The 17,433-nt window shown below is 49.4% G+C and overlaps 1 protein-coding gene across 1 annotated transcript in view; it reads right to left on the reverse strand.

Annotated features, from left to right (window-relative positions):
- Nucleotides 1–6,310: 6,310 nt before the first annotated feature.
- FKBP6 (FKBP prolyl isomerase family member 6 (inactive)) overlaps nt 6,311–17,433 on the reverse strand; it is a 28,844-nt gene continuing 17,721 nt past the window's right edge. Inside the window, exon 9 of the mRNA XM_058569010.1 lies at nt 6,311–6,782. The gene's annotated coding sequence lies outside the window, so the exon portion shown is untranslated. The remainder of the gene's footprint in view (nt 6,783–17,433) is intronic.

Consider the following 17,433-nt stretch of genomic DNA (forward strand, 5'->3'; position numbering starts at 1 on the left):
ATGGTGGAGAAGCAAGGCACTCGACTTCGTCCACGGGCCCTCGGTCCTTCTCTGGGTCAGTGACCGTCCTCAGATCCACAGCCTGTAGATGCGCCTGGGGTCCCATGGCTGGGGTGTGAGCCGGCACAAACCACGGGCCCCCACCTGCCTTGACGGATGCTGGCCCCCGGCGTGCCCCCAGCACTGGGCCTGCCCTTTTTAGCAGTCACTGCACCCACGCTCATACTGAGCTCAGCCACCCCAGGGTTGTCTCTTTTCTTTTTCAAGGGTCCTTGAACTAGATTTCCTTGACACAGCAGACCAGTGCAGACCTCATTCCCAGCCACCTGTTCTGCATTATCTTTCTAATTTGTCTACAAGGATTTGTGAGCTATGTGGACATACCTCACAAATGAGATCCATTTATTCCTTCGACAAACCAGGGCTCCTATTAGACTGTGCTGGGGAACGGAGAGCCAAAGTCAGGTGAGACACTGTCCCTGCCCTGGAGGAGCCCACAGCCTGGTGGAAGGCAAGCCAGATCAACCGGCTACCTACCGCAGTGTGACGGGAACCAGCGGCCAGGGCATCTTAGAGGCAGCTAAGTCAGGGTGTTCAGGGGAGACTGCCCGGAGGAGGTGGAGCTTAAGTTTTTTTCTCTCCAGGTTTATGTATGTATCTTTTACTACCTTATACATGTAGTTTTTGTAGAAAGAAATTAAAATGGTTTTTAAAAACATGAGAAATATTTTAATACCAAGCAAAGAGGAAAGTTTCTGTGATTTTATCTGCTGGATCGGGGACAGAGAAATTCACTCTCGTGCTGCGTAGCCCTTTTCCATGATTGTTGGGACAGCCGATGGTTAGCTGGGGACACGTGTCTCTTGACTCCCAGTCCTCTACGGTAGACTTGTGAGCCTTGGGGGCTTCTGCTCAGGATCCTGTCTTCAACTAAGCTTTGGAAGAGAAGTAGAGAGGAAGTTTGAGAGAGCACGCAAGGAGGCACAGAGGTGTGGAGTGGTGCGAACATTTAGGAACCTGAAGCAGCCCGGGGTGGCTGGAAGGCAAGGAGCCTGGCAGAGAGTCGCTGGAGGGGGGCCAGGCCTTCTGTGCTAAATTAGGGAGTTTGAACTTTATCTCAAAGGCTGCTGGGAGCTAGTGAAGCATTTGAGCCGGGGCAGGACAGGGCTAGCGAGTGAGGAGGGAGGGTGGAGCCAGGTGGGGACTGCGGAGGCCGGCTGAGAGGGTGTCACAGGATCAAGGTGGGAAGTCGTTAGCATCTGGTCCAGGCAGAGCACAGAGATGAAGAGTTAGCGTGATACAAGGGACATTAAGGAAGCAAAACCCTCTTCCTTGGTGCCTGACGGGATGAGGCTGAGTGGGAGGGCCGGCAGGACCTGAGAGCCTGGCTCCAGGGCCTGGGCGGGGGATGGGGGCAGCAGCAGCTTCAGGGAAATGACTTTCATTTTCCTGACGCGCAGGATGCTGAGTTCACTCTGTACGTGTGGGGGTCTCATGAGCCACCTAGGAGTCCTTCCAACACAAACCAACCAGACGACAGTGGGCGTGGTGAGCCTGCTCTTCAAGGGCAGATAAGGACTCCGGCAGATCTGCACTCATTCATCCATCTCACAGTTCACCTCAAAAGGTTCTCAGAAACCAACTCCAGGTTGCGCATCAGGAATCTGGATTCAGACTCGGCTAGCATCCAGGGAGCCCCATCACCAAGTGAACGGCCCCCTCCTGGCACAGCCCCCAGGGTTGCTGCAGAGACGCTGGGTCCCTAGGCAGGAGGGAGTTTGGGGCTCTTTCTGGGGCCACGTGGCCCCTTTTCCAGAAGCTAAGCAGCCATTGTCTGGAGTCTGTCTCCTGGTGCTGCTTGTTTCCAGGGTTCCTCAAAGAGCAGCCACACAGCCACAGCCGCTCCCCAAGTCCTTCCCTGCTTGGATGGTGAACTTTTTGGGTCTCCACGTTTCTTCTCCCTCAGAAGGGCATTTGGACCTCAGTCTGGGAGGTGAGGGCAGGCTCAGCAGGCGGGCGCTGGTGACGGAGCAGGATGGGGACACGGAGACGGGACTCAGGTCCTTGCCCATCTGCAGCTGCACTTCTAGTTTGAAGGGTTGTGAATTAAGACTATGACATTCACAAGAAAGATGAAATAGTTCTTGGTTTATTACAATATTTCTAACATATTGTATTGTTGTCTGTCTGCTGACATTTCTGTCTCTTTCTAGAGTGTTTGCCTCCTATGCCAAAAACATGAGGTTGTGTACACACACACACGGGCATTTTTGCTTCACTAATGCTTTGGATCAAGTGCAACTGCTCACCAGTGTTATGTCACTAACATGACTGAGCTGACCAGAGCCATCAGAGAGGTCAAGGTGAGCTTCTTACCCAGGTCAGGAGGGAGACGGAGCTGAGGGAAGAGTGCAGCCTCTCCCTGCACCAGCCGGCTCTTGAGCCCCAGGAGAACAGGAGTCTCCAGGGCTGGTCTTCACCGGGGGAAGAAGAGCCTTCAGGGCTCCCCAGTGCCGAAAGGAGGGTCCGATTTTTCAGCCTGACACTCATGGCCTGCTGGGATCTTGTCCCGTCTGCCACAGGCCTGCACACGAGGAGACCTATCATTTTATCAATTGCCTGGGCGGGGCTCCATGCTCCTGCCCTCTCCGCCTGGAGCAGCTCCTTCAGGCTCCCTTGATACGATGCTGCTCGAGTCACCTCCCGGCAAAGCCTGTGCAGCCCCTCTGGCTTTGGGCGTAAGACCGACTACACCTGCCCCTTTTCCTACTCTTAGAGGTGGGTCCTGACACTCAGCACGGATCAGTCCTCACTGAGGGACCGTGTTCATCAGGTGGGGAGAGAGAGAGAGGCTGAGTGCCCTTCTCAACAGGCCTCCACCCCCGCCGCAAGGCAGCTGCCCTGGCACACGAGCCCAGGTCCCTTGCTGTGGCTGAGGTGGGCCACAGTTTCTCAGGGGCCCCCTAGCTTGCGCTGAAAGCATAAAATGGGTTATATCGCCACCTACTGCCTGGTTTACTCAGCAAAAGTCAGCCAGGGCCTTGTGGCCTTTGTCGAGAGGGAAGAGAGCATTCAAATCCTTTCAGGAGACAGCAACCCCTTGGGGGAGAGAAAGGGGAGAGGCCCTGACGACCTAGTGGGAGGGCCACGCTCCAGGTGAGACCTGCTCTAGCTCAGCGCCACCCGCGTGAACTGGCGAGTCCCCCTCCCCTGGGCCTCAGCCACCTTCTCTCAGATGAGGTGAAGTGTCGGTGCTGGTCGATTCCACTGCGGGGGAGGGTTGGAGTAAGGAAAGCAAGGCTCTCAGAGGAGGGGCTGACACCACGGCTGTGGTTTGACCACGACCAAGCCTGCTGGAGAGCCACAGGCGCCATCCAAACCAGTCCCACCACAGCTGGTGAGGCAGGCAAGGCAGTGATGACACCCAGGCTCTGACGAGGGGGAGCAGGCGGCTGTGGGTCAGTTTCTTGGCTCTCTACGCCAGCTTTTCCCTTCCTGGCTAAGTGTGGGTGCTACTGCTCGCCTCCCAGTTGTCGTGAGGGTGAACTGAAGCGATGCTGCAGGGGCACCGGCCGGCCCCACAGATGGCGGCTGGCATTACCCTGACACCACACTGTCCAAGACGCCACAGGGAGACTGGCTTCGTAACACCTTACAACATAGACACTTTGCAAGAACGCATTCAAAGACAAAGACACACACGAAGCACATTAACAGGGCTGCCTATGGGAGAAGATATGGGGACACGAGAATAAGTACATAAATAGAATAGGAGGGCCTTGCACAGACGGGTGCTGATGAAGCACCATGACCGAGGAACAGAATTAACTCTATCCTCTGCACCTGAGATTAAAAAGGGGGCATAAACCCCAAAACCTCAGGTGAAAAGTGGCTTACTGAGAACAAATGTGTGACGTGGCTAAACAAGGCCAGTGCCCCCAAAAGCCACCTTGGTTGCCACGTGCTGCCCGCCTGCGTGGGAGCACTTTCAGCAGTTCTTTACTGGAGATCCTCACTACACCAGCTGGCTTCCCTGTCCTCCAGGGCCCACATCTCCCTGACAAACAGACCACACCACTGTCCCAGTCCGACGCACGCATGGTGGGTTAGGGGCAGCCGACTGGCCTTCCTTCAAAGTGCTCCTCACGCGTGCCAACCTGTGCCGAAGGGCGCCCATCACACTGCCACCTGTCTTACCCCTCCAATTCATCCTCCACCATCTACACTGCAGCCGGGTGCCTTTCCCTCTAAGCTTTTTAATTACACTAATGACAGAGAGAACAAAGCAGGGAACCCTCCTTGGCCTCCCGTGCTGCACTGGCCAGGAGTGGCCACTGTTAAGTTTGGGGCACATTCTTCAGTCCTTCCTGTTGATAATACACATAAATGTGCTCAGATTCCATGTATTATTCTCCAGGTTCTATCTTAGTCCTCAAAGCCACCAAGTGTCCCCAGGACAGCTGTGCTGACTTCTCTTACCACCCCCTTTGAAGGACTTACAGTTGTCTCCGTGTTGTCATGTCACCCACAGTCGGGCAGCAAGCACCCTTCTGGTCCACAGTGTAAACGCTGTGGAAGGACAGAGTCCCACACGCGGCTTTACTGGGTTGAAGAGTGTGTGTTCTTGAACTCATAATACTTTCAAAGTGCCTTCCCATAAGGTTTACCCCCGAGTGATCTGAGACACCCATCCCATGACACTCCTCTGCTGAAGATCAAGCCTGGAGAGGAGCCTGAACAGAGGGCAGGCAGTGACGGGTCAGGTCCCACCCCCGTCCTGTGTGCATCCGCACACATGTGTGTGCATGTGTTGTGGAGTGGAGGCAAGGCCGGGGACAGGAGTCAAGTGGCAAGAACTGAGGTAGCGGAGGTGGACGAGGGCTAAGGAGTGAAGACACCACTCAAGGACGGCAGGACTGACCCTTAGACTGTTTGGGCTGTGTGGCCACACCAGAGGCCAAAAGAGGAAAGAGAACAGCTGGGTGGATGACCTTTCCAGCTGCTGAAATAGGGCTCGGCAGAATGGGCTGGCTGGAGCGTGGGTGTGGGGGACGGCAATGGTTTTGGTCTGGGCCCTCCTGAATCTGGAGGGACTGAGGAACATCTGACCCCAGGTGAAGCCAGGCTGTGGTCATGAGGTCTGGAGGTGCAGATCTAGGAACCAGCAGCAGGTTCTCATGGCCCTTACAGAGCACACTCTTCTGAGGCTATCACCCCAGCACCCTGGGCTGCAGGAAGCACCCTGGAGGGGGACAGGAGTCTCCTGGAGAGACCTCTCGGCACCCTGGTCCCTGGCAACACCCCTCTGCCCTCCCTCCCCAGGCAGAGAGGCAGGGGCCCCTGGCTCCAGGAAGACTTGGCTTCTGTTCTCTAAGCCAATCCTGCCAGAAAGGGAGGCACTGGAAGGTGGGGCACAGGTTGGGTATCCCCCAGGTCAGGGAGCACACCCAGCCCTCCAGCAAGGCCCATGGTCTGGCTGGGTCACTTGTCAAAACCTTGGTCATTGATTGTTTGAATGACATGTGAAATGCTCTACAGTGTTTTCTGAAGGGTGATGGGTAGGAGGGGTGGCCAAGCGGGGAGAGGAAACCCAAGAATGTGGAACTTGGGAATTCAGGGAAGACAGTGTCTCAAGAAGGAGGAAGCCTCAAAGCATGATGCAAGTATGATAAAGAGAGAAATGCCCGCTGGGTCAGACTGCCGAGCAGGTCAGGGGTGAGATGGCGGGGAGGCAGTGGGCTGAGGAATAACTGGCAGTGAGAGAGTGGAGAAAGCCAGTGTAGACAGCACCCTTGAAGAAGGCTGGCCAGGAAGGAAGAGGGTCAGGGAGGGTAAAGACAGAGGGCCTGGCGCTGATCCAAGGATCCAAGGGCAGCGTGGGTGCTGTCAGAACACAGAGCTGTGGGCTGGATGGCAGGGGTGGAAGCAGAACCGACCGACAGGGGTGTGGGGCTGCCAGGAGGGAGCACGGAACACAGGAGAGGCACTGAGGCCCACTCGGGAGTCAGCCAGTCCCAGGGGGCAGGGAGCCCCGGGGCACACAAGTGCAGGAGGATGGAGTGGCTCCGAGGTTTCCCAGTCACTCGTCTCGCAGCAGCTCCCCACAGAAGGGAGCAGGTGCCAGCGAACCCCAATCCAAGCGCACAGCACTCACCATCAGGTAACTCGGCAAGAACTGCCCCGGCTCTAGAAAACAAACCCGAGGCCCACTCCTGCTGACACAACTGGTCCTAAGGAATGACTGTCCCTCTACCCCACCTACTCACTTTACAAGTTTAGATGAATTCACACAATTAATTCATACTAGATCTTGCAATGACAAGGAAGTGTTTTTTAATTTATAACAGAAACATATGTAACATAATTCTCTCTCTTCAAAACAGAGAACCCTATAAATACACAAAGCAATTTCTATTTGTATTTACCCAGGGACATTCGCAGCCAGAAGGGGGCTGGGACTGGGAGAAAAGCCAAGGACTAATTCCATTTAAAAAAACAAGAAACTGCCTCAAAAAAAATAGCATTTTTCTACTTGTCAGTAGCTACACTTTCCCCTACTCTGTGTATGAACATGTGAAACAGAAAACAGCACCTGTGAAAACACATCTCAGCAGGGCAGTCAGAGATGAGGCCACGCCGGGGTGGGGACTCCAGCTCCTCTTCGGAGCAGCTCACAGCCACAGTCTGCCCTGGAGATTCTCTTTCCACGAAGCACCCCCACACCCACGACAACGGAGAACTCCAGGAGCCTCGCTTCTCTTGCTTGTAGTTAGCTGAAGAATCTAGAAATCAAACACAGCCGTTAGAAATACAACGGGGGCCGGCCCCGTGGCTTAGCGGTTAAGTACGTGCGCTCCGATGCTGGCGGCCCGGGTTCAGATCCCGGGCGCACACCGATGCACCGCTTCTCCGGCCATGCTGAGGCCGCGTCCCACATACAGCAACTAGAGGGATGTGCAGCTATGACATACAACTATCTACTGGGGCTTTGGAGGAAAAATAAATAAATAAAAATAAAAATAAAAAAAAGAAATACAACGGGATTCAGTCGTTCCAACACCAGGCAATCGCCATCTGAAGGTGCCGTGTACAGTCACAGCCATGCATCCAAGACAGCCAAAGCCAGTGCTGGGTCTGCGGCACCACCACCAGATGGGAATGGGGACAGATGCCATCAACGTACAGCTCCTACTGGATGGCTTCTGGGGAATGGTTACTGATTAATATGGTGGCTTTAAAACTTGAAATCAAGAACACAGGACAGTCTCAGAAAATCAGAATAGAAAGGACCCCAAGATCATCCAGTTCAACTTCATTTTTCAGACGAGGCCCCAAAATAAGTGACTAATTTCTGAATGCAGGCAGAGCTTTAATTCATTAGTCGTTCTCAACTGTTCCATAAGGAGTGATACTTAACCATTTAAAGATGTGAAAAACACCCCCAAAGAGCTGAAGGTCTCAGCAGCTGCTTTTCAATGGGATACCACAGAACCCCTGTGCACACACTGGGGCAGCAGAAGCCACGCAGGATGTGAGCAGACAGGAGGTCTGGACCTTTCACGCCACAGGGACAGAGAGCACGTGCATGCTGACAGCAGACAGACAGGGCGGTAGTTCATCCAGAACCAGAAGACCTGGGGTGACACTCCTGGCTGCCGCTACTTCCCGCTCTGGGAGGCTGGGCTCGGGTGACACTGGAGCGCTGAAGGGGCCAAGTCACACAGGGCAGTGAACGCAGCAGGAAGCACTTGACGTGTTACTCCGAGGGCAACGGGAAGCCACTGCAGCTTCTGAATAGAGAAACGACTTTTTTTAAAAAAAAAAAAAAACATTATTCTGGCTGCTTTGTGGAAAAGAGATTGCAGGGGCATAAGAACAGCAGCAGGGCGAGCAGCCCCCTTTAACCCAGGCAGGCTCTCAGCCTGCTCTGCTCGATACCCTAGGGTGGACGTCGTGATGCGGTGCCACCTTCCTGGTCCAGGCTTTAGGAAACTGGCAGCTTCACTCGTCCTGTTGCAGTACCTCACTTCTCATTTATCCCTTCACAAACCCAAGCTGCCACGTAAGTCCAACTACTCCAGGACCATCACACTGGAGAGGTCATGTGGGCTCCAGCTGACAGTCCAGTCACGCACCTGACTGGGATGAGGGCCACCCCAGCCACTGAAGGGGGGCATTTGCTGTACTCTGTGGGACACCCAGAAGCGGAGGGGACGGGACGGAGCAGAGCCATAGAGCAGCTGGCTAGGGCACAACCACACAGGATGCATGAGGGCAGAAACATCAGAAGCACCTTCCTGTCCAACCCCAAGTGAAGCCATGGAGAAACAATGTGCTAGCCAACTCTCCTGATGATCTCTGATGCAGTCACGCCGAGAAACGTGCAGCCTTGGGGCCAAAACCAGTTTGACATCCCCTCTGATCATTTGTAACTGCCATCCAGCTTGAGTTCCAACAGGGCTGTGGTGTTCAGGCCCAGACCCTACTGGTGAACCAGGACAGAGCACAAGCCGCAGAGTCAGTGAGGGGAGAGGGAGGCCTGGCAGAGCACTGAGGCAGCATGGTTTAGTTATTCCACTACCACTGGGATTAAATGATCCCATTACTAATGCCAACTGTCTGCGATATAAACATGCAAGACTCATTCTATCATCAAAGTGAAGAATGAGTTAATTTACCTTATCCAGATTTTAACCCTTTGTTCAGCGTATTATATATGATATTGTAAGACAGTAAACAGAAGGTTTTGATACAACTGTTTAGACATTTGAATAGAAGTAAAGTTAGATCCCTACTTCGAATTAAGGATGTAAATAAACTGCTGATATCTCAAAGATCTAAACATAAAAAACAAAACTATAAAAGTATCAGAAGGAAACAAGACATGATTTGTCGATTAAGAGGAAATGCAAATAGACAATAAGCAAATGAGAAGATGCTTAACTTCACTAGCATCAAGGAGACACAAATTAAAACATCAGAAAGGTCCAATGAGGCCCCACCACAGGTAATCCACTTCCTGAACTCCACTGACAGAAACAGAAATCCGTGCACTGAGCCCTGAACCTGGGTGAGCCGCCGCCTCTGCCTGCTGCGCTAGGGAGCTTCGGTTCCCTCTGACCCTCTTCACCGAGCTCGGGGGCTCTCCTGTGCTTTCTTCCCAAGTCCGAAAGTCCCCCCAAAACTCTTCCCTCTCAAGCATCGAGCAGCTTAAGGAAAATGAAACATTCCTGTTAACCTATGATGAAGAGCAAATTTAGTCTCCTTTTGCCTCAAATTCTCCTACTCAGTTTAAAGGTCATTACCAAGTGTCCCATCAATGTGTCTTCTTAGGGAAGGAATTGTTTTTTCGTGTGAGAGGAACTCTGCTGCTCTCCCAAAGCAACCAATTAAAAATGCACAATATTTCTATCTCCACCACAAAGATTCAATATTGTAAGCCATAATAATAGGTCAAAGGGTAAGAAAAAAAAGGCTTATCTTTGTGGCATTTGATAACAATCATTCCTGATAAAAGCCTTTAGTAAAAAACATTTCCTTAACATGATAAAAAGAAGAATATATCTCAACCAAAAGTCAGCAACATGCTTAACCATGTAACAGCAACAGTTTTGTTACAGGCGTGAAAGCTGTGGGATGCTCCAAGGCATCACCACTATTTAGCAGGTTCTGCAAGCACTAGCCCAAATGGTTAGACAGGCTCTGAATACAATAAGAGATGTAAATGATAGAAAGAAGAGAAGTTTCCCATTACTTGTATATGATAATCATTTTCCTAGAATATTCAGGGAAGCAACTGACATAAGTGACATAACTCTCAAAAAACTAATTCAGAAAGGTATTTGGTTACAGAGGAAAAAAAACAGTCAACTTACAAGAAACAACACCTGATTCTGTAACCATGTGAAAAGATGCTTGATCAGGGACATGCTAATTCTAACAATGAGATCCCATTTCAGATGCACCAAACTGGCAAAGATTAAAACGTCTCACAGCGCAAATGACGGCAAAGCTAGGGAACGAATCTCAGACACTACCAAAGGGGCCGTGAACTGGTGCAGCCACTTGAGAGACCAATTCAGCAACACCTCGTCCAGCTGAAGATACACATATCACCGCCCAGTGATACAACACTGAAATAAATCATAGAAAACGCAGGCATGGGGATAACCCATCACCTTCTCTCTCTATCTACTCATCACTGTTAATATGACGATACCCTCCTGGGATGGAATGCTGCTCAGTTATTTTTTTTTTTTTAAATGAGGCAGTTCTTTTTTGTGCTTAGAAAACACCCCAAATGCATTAAAAACATATTATAGTACAAAATGTATAATTCTGTTTCTGGGGAAGATTATATATATATATACCCACATTCTCAAATATTCACAAAAAAACCCTTCAGGAAGGACACATATGAAACATCAGCAGTGGTCACCTCTGGAGAGTGGACTTGGGGACTGAGAGCTTTTACTTTCCACCCTTTTTTATTTAAACTTTAAGCATGTAGCATTTTTATAATTTAAATTGAAATACTGACAAAAAGTTGCGAGGAGGGGTAGAGGAAACAGAACCACAGGTGCTGAAATCGTCAAAGACGGGTAATGAGCAGATCGTCAGGCTACTCTTTCTACCTCTGAATAAGTTTGAAAAACGTCCATACTAAAAGTTCAATAACAATTAAGTGAAAAAAGAAAAACTATGTCCATCTTGTCTGTGTCCCATGAAATGACTTTAGAAACAAACCCTGTAATCCACATGTACTCAGGACCAACATGCTCCCAGGAATGCAGATGGACGGGGAGAAGCTCCAAGATCAGACGCTGGGGTTCTACAAGGTTCAGTTAGTTGAATTTTCAAATCGAAACCATTAAAAAGTAACACTTTAGCATAAATGAAAATGTATCAAAATAGAAAAGTTCACATTTTATTTTGAAAATCCACTACTGGTAGCATACTGAGGTGCTAAGTCAGAGGAAAAAGCCGTCACGTATCCTTGGCCCAAGGAAAGAGAAGCCTGGAGACTTGCAAAGACAAAGGAAGTCAGACCAGGGCAAGGAACACAAAGGTCCAGCAGGGCAGATGCCAGCGGAACGCATTAATATTAAACAAGCTGCGTCCAGTGAGAGGAAACCCCAGGCCTGGGGAAAGGCACAGTCAGGGCCGGCCCTGTGGCTTAGCAGTTAAGTGCGCGCGCTCCGCTGCTGGTAGCCCGGGTTTGGATCCCGGGCGCGCACCGACGCACCGCTTGTCCGGCCATGCTGAGGCCGCGTCCCATATACAGCAACTAGAAGAATGTGCAACTATGACATACAACTATCTACTGGGGCTTTGGGGGAAAAATTAACAAATAAAATTATATTAAAAAAAAAAAGGCACAGTCAACGTGAAATAGAAACTCGAGCAACGATGTGACCGGTGTCCACAATAATTGCACAAAATAATGAGCAGTAATCAAAGACGAGTGTGAAAACGTAACTGAGAAGACAGAGAAGTGATATAATCCTGGAACCACGAGCCGGAGGCTGCAGAGCCAGGATGTGGATGCTGGAAATGGGAGGATAAAGGGCTGAGGATCAGGGCAGGGTAAGAAGAGTTCCCACGGCGTCGTGTACCAGCCCCGCCTCATCTCACAGCCCTGTCCTACAGCACTTCCCTCTAGCCCTACAGCAGCAAACCAGAGTAAACTGCCAGAAGTGAACATCATCTGTGAGAAACCTCTGGAACAGTGGGTCTTAACCTTTTATGGGTCATATAGCCCTTTGAAAAAACTGATGAAAGTGATGGATTCTTCTTCAAAAATCCCAGAAAATGCACAAAAGTTGTACATAAAGGTGAAAAATCATAGACCCTGCCGGAAGCCATTTAACTAGTTCTTTTTCTCAAAACACATTATTACTTAGTCAATCAGAAGAACCTAGTCTGGGTATCTCCAATAATTCCAATTGACGGAAAAGAACTTTATGAGGAGCCCGAGCCTGTTCACACTCGATGATGTGATGTTCTGGCTACCCTACAAGCCGACTGCGTCCTCTGGCCTGTTTGGTCCTCTATCCCAACCCCCCACTCCTGCCGCCCTGCGTGGTAGCTATTCAAAGCCGACTCTCGCTGCTGGGCCCTCCTGCATCTGCCTCTCCCCACCCTGGGCCTGGTTCCCGGGCCCGCTCCACAACGCCTCTTCCTGTTGCAGCCCCTCAGTCTCCCCGGCAGCCCTCCAGGCTGGCAGCCTGCTCCTTCCCCTGGCTACATCCCTCTACCTCTTCTCCCCGCTGGCACGCGTCAGCGGTCACACTGTGGTGGTCCTCACCTGCTGGGAACACACATTAAGCTGAGTGGTCCCCTGACGCCCACCCTTTCTAGGCTTAAACTGAACCAGAGAGCACCCCAGGCCCCTCTCCCCACTCAGGGGTGGGCCAGGACTCAGCACAGCCCTGCTGCACCTCCTCCCATGACAACTGTCCGAGCTTATGGCAGTCAGTCGCCACAGTGCCGGCCGCAGTGAAGGCAGCAGGATATATGGTCAAAGAAGGGTCAAAAGTGCCACCCAACCGCCACCTGTGTTTGCAAACAAGGTTCACATTATTTAATACATTATGTTTCTAGTCGCCATCCAATCCCTCTCCTCTCCTGAGAGCGTCCTGAGAAAGGAGTCTATGTTACTGTGGTCCACACCCTGGCTGCACCCACATCACCTCGGAGTTTGTTACCAATACAAACCCTCGGGCCCCACCCGACCTGCTGCATCAGAATCTCTGGGGAGGGGACCCTACAACATATCAGGATGCCAAAAAGAATTACAGAGCAAAGGCCCGCACCTGTCTCTCACGGCCCTTTCTGCAGACTGTGACCACGACCGCTGTGGATGCTGTCACAGTGATAGAGCAGGCCACATCCTTGTGAACACACACTTGTCCTCTGTGGGACAGATGATTTTTGCTCACAACCATTCATTCCCTTTATCTAATAGATTTGAGGACACTTCTCTGGGTTCTTGAAACTCTTAGGCTCATCCCAGTCCATCTCAGCTCCACCCTCGATCTGTGACTGCCCTAGCAGAGCCCTGCAGAGGGTGGTCAGGAAAACCAGGCCGAGACTCCTTATCTTCTCCCTCCAGTATCTCAAGGCACCAAGACACTCACTTGATGTTCGTTCCCTACTGCTTAGGCTCACTTCTTTCACTATTTGCCTGTACCCTTCTTCCTCTAAATCGGTGTCTGGGATTACATGTGCCTGCAGGCAGGGTTTATGCCCCTAATTACGAACCCAAGAAATGAAAAACAGACCGAGTCCACATTTGATGGAACCTAAGGAAGTGCAAGGCAAACTTAAAGATGTGATCACTTCATCCACAGATGATGACACTGAAGCCCAAAGGGGTTAAATGACGTGGCTGAAGTCACAGCAAGAGAGTTAAGACTGAGAATCCAGATTTCCCATTTCTCAACCCTGTAATGAACTTAAAGGGCACTTCACTAATCACTGATTCTGAAGATCAGAACAGGGAATCCGGTCATCTCCTGAAATTTAATTAAGTAGCCCTCACTGACACCTCCCCCCACAAAGAACACAGACTCCATCCAAGCAAACCTTAGTAGGAAGCAGGTTTGGGGCTCGTTATGGCTGCCAAAAGAGGATGCGGAGAGAGGCGAAGGGGCCGAAGAAACTCTCCCAGGGGAAATGCTTTCCCAGGGAGGGGTAAATGAAAAGGTGCCAACCTAAGTGGTTATTTATAGTCACACAACAAAGGGATGACTTCAGTGACACTGCTGAGCTGGGAGAAAAGGCATTTCACAGGTACCGGAAAGATCAAGAGACTGTGTCTAACAGTCTGCCTAGAGAACAACACGGTCCTCGTCCGACAACAAGCGAATGCCTGCCTGGCCCAGTTACCCTTGAGAAAGTACAACTCCATTTTGAGGAGGAAAAAAAGTGGAGATGTGGGGAGAGAGAGAAGAATTAATGATATATAAAATCACAAAAATACATTTAAACACGTTATTACTCGTTTAGGACTCAGATCAGTCTAACCGCAGGCGTGAAGCATCTTTAGATTTAACACTAGATTTGACAGTTTCTTCTTAATCTCTCTGGGAAGAAGGCTATCAAACAGATTCTCTGTCTAGATCCAGTCACATACTGTGAGAGATGACGATCTGCTCCTAGCATTTCCTGGCAACTGACCAGTTCAGCCCGGACACAGGAAGGCTATTTTGGAACAAGGGACCCTCTGACCCCAGAGGACACCTCTAGCCTCAGCGTTGGCACCAAGCTCTGTGGGGCCTGCTGCTCCAGTGCTCACTTGGGGCCAACTCTCTCAAGGACTAAATCCCAGAATCTCAACCACAGGAGTGTACTCTCCGCAGCCTGGCCTCATTTCCACCTGAGCCCGGGGGCCGCCTGACTTCCCAGGACACATTTGTAAGAGTCTGTTAAGACACTCCTCCCCTGAAGCTGGTCAGGCAATGTGGCTCAATCCTCCTCATCGTCCAAAGGGTGCAGCTTCTCTTAAGTATGGAAAGCAGAGAAGAGGGAAGAAATTCCTCAACATCTGAGAGAGGGATAAAGACCCAAGGGCACCAAGAGGTAACACTCCAACTGCAGAAAGAAGCTGACTATACTCAAAGCTTCAGATCTCATCTCGAGTTTACATTTCAAATCAAATGAAAATGGCAACAGCTGTTTATACATATGCACAAAGACCTCCACAGGGATACAGTCTAATTCTCTGAGCTTTATTCCTTCCCCAATCTGTAAAATGGAAATAATTTCTCCCTCAAAGGAATGTTGGGAAGACTGAATGGGTTTATGGACATTATGAAGCACCATAGACAGGGAATAATGTTCAGACGCTAGGAAGAACTGTTAAGAAACCCTTTACCCCGAGCATTCCTGCTCACTCATTACAGACCTCTGCCTACTCCCTGAGGTCGAACGTAAGCATTACGTGAATTCCAGAGACCATACAGAAAACACTGACACACGTAACCATATAAATACTCAAAACAAATCGAAGAAAATATTTGAACTTAAATAACAGACATTTAATTAGCATCTTTCACATAAAAAAGAGTTCTTACAAATGAACAATAAAAAAGACTCAAGGGAAGAGTCGATAAAAGAATATCGACAGGCAATTCGCATAAAGGAGATAGCTGGCCAGTAAATACAAAAAGATGGTCAGCTTCACTAGAAACTGGGGATATACAGATTAAAGTGACATAGCACTTGTATCCACTATTTTAGGGAAAAAATCCACCCAAGGAAAATTTGGGAAGCTAATTTAAGAGTTGGTACCCAATGCAAAGCCCCTTCCTTCTGGTATTTAAGGATTCCACCTGCTCAGCCTTAAAAAGAATGAGTTGAGACACCCTGCCCAGGTATACAGAGCACCTAGTCAATTTTTCTACTGTTTCATTCTTAAATGTGAATAGGCAACCAAGAAACACCAACCATTTGTGGAAAGTCTACAACACGGAAAAGAAAAAGGTCAAAGCAAATAAGCAGAAAAAGAAACATTTCAGAGAGTAAAAGAAATGTGAAAGAATGGTCCTTATCTTTTAGAGATATATAGGGAAATGTGGATGAAATGATTTGATTACTGGGATTTGCTTCAAATTAATCTAGCAGTGCTGGGAGGAGGACATGGGTGGGGTCGTAGATGAAAACACTGGCTTTATGCTGATAATTATAAAGCTAAATGTTGAGTACATGGGGGAATCATTATACTAGTCTCCCTACTTGAGTAAGTTTGGGATTTTTCATAATACAAAGAGGGTGAAAAAACAGTGGGATACTATGGAAAAGGGAAATCTGAAAAGAGCTCGTGGATTCAAATATTTGATTGCTGAAAGGAAAAAGCCAATGGAAGAGCTGGAAAACAAAATACATTTCTGGGGCAGGGGGGAGAGAAAAAACACATAGAGGATATAGAGGGTCCCTGTAGGAGGTCCAACATCAACCAACAGAAGCCCCAGAGCAAGAGGACAGGGAAAGAGAGGGGAGAATGTCATTACAGAAATATTATAGAAGAATTCCTTAGCTCTTAAGAACTTGAGCCTCTAGAATTAAGGTGCCCATCTAAAGGACTTGACCATCTGGCGGGTGCCTGGACACATTACCGTGAAGCTTTAGATGAATAGAGAGAGAGATATTAAAAGAATAAAGAGGGGCCGGCCCCGTGGCGTAGCGGTTAAGTGCACGCACTCCGCTGCTGGCGCCCCGGGTTCGGATCCTGAGCACGCACCGAAGCACCGCTTGCCGGGCCATGCTGAGGCGGCGTCCCATATAAAGTGGAGGAAGATGGGCAAAAAGAGCAGGATTGGCATGGATGTTAGCTTAGGGCTGATCTTCCTCACAAAAAAAAAAAAAAGAATAAAGGAATCAAGAATAAAGAGATATTAAAAGATTCCAGATAGAACAAACCAACCAACCAACCAGATTTCTCAGAAGTGACATCCAAGAGACAGTCTGTCCTCAGACTTGCACGCGGCCTCTGGAGCTGACGTGGAGTTCTAGGATGGACAGGAATGCTGACGGGAGAGGTGAGCTCTGGTGGGGGTGGGGTGTGAGCATCGAGATGAAGAGGTTTTGGCAGGAGGGGCCTGAGTGGGACAGGTGTGAAGGAGAGGCAAGGTCTGAACGGGGTGAGATCTTCTAAGTAGGGGCAAGTCCTAATAGGGGCATAGTTTCTAATGGAAGAGGGAGCTTTGAACTGGGGGGCAGGTCCTAAATTGGGTGGAAGGCTCTTTTCATTTTCAAATCTATACCCAGGCAATATATACATATTATATATATGTTTTTATATAGATTTATATGTTTTTTATATATATTTTATATATTATATATTTATATATATATATATATTTTTTTTTTTGCTAAGGAAGATTTGCCCTGAGCTAACATCTGTGCCAACCTTCCTCTATTTTGTATGTGGGTTGCCGCCACAGCATGGCCGCCAACGAGTGGTGTAGGTCGATCCAGGCCTGGGAACTGAACCAGGGCCGCCAAAGTGGAGCATGCTGAACTTAACTGCTAGGCCATGGGGCTGGCCCCAGGCTACATATTTTTGATCAAGTGTGAACTGGCTATACTAAAAGTTGGAAAATTTATCTCTTATACATCCAATTTTTGGATGTTACTCAAAAATATCAGCACAATGAAGTAAACCAAGAAAAGGGATCCAGGAAATAGTGGATTCACCCCAGGAGAGAAAAAAGGTCCCAGAATGGCAGCTGTGCGCCAGGCCTACAGGACAACCTACACACATGGTTACCCAGACAGGGAGATTTCCAAAAGAGAGGTCCCTGAGGAGAAAGGAGATTCACAGACTATATGGTACCACAAAGCTTCTAAAGAGATAAGGATAAAGCAAATAGTTCCAGAAGGAAAAAAACATGCAATTAGAAAGTGCAGGAAAGACAACAGCTTTAAACA

This window comes from Diceros bicornis, chromosome 26, assembly GCF_020826845.1.
Source record: "Diceros bicornis minor isolate mBicDic1 chromosome 26, mDicBic1.mat.cur, whole genome shotgun sequence".
NCBI lineage: Eukaryota > Metazoa > Chordata > Mammalia > Perissodactyla > Rhinocerotidae > Diceros > Diceros bicornis.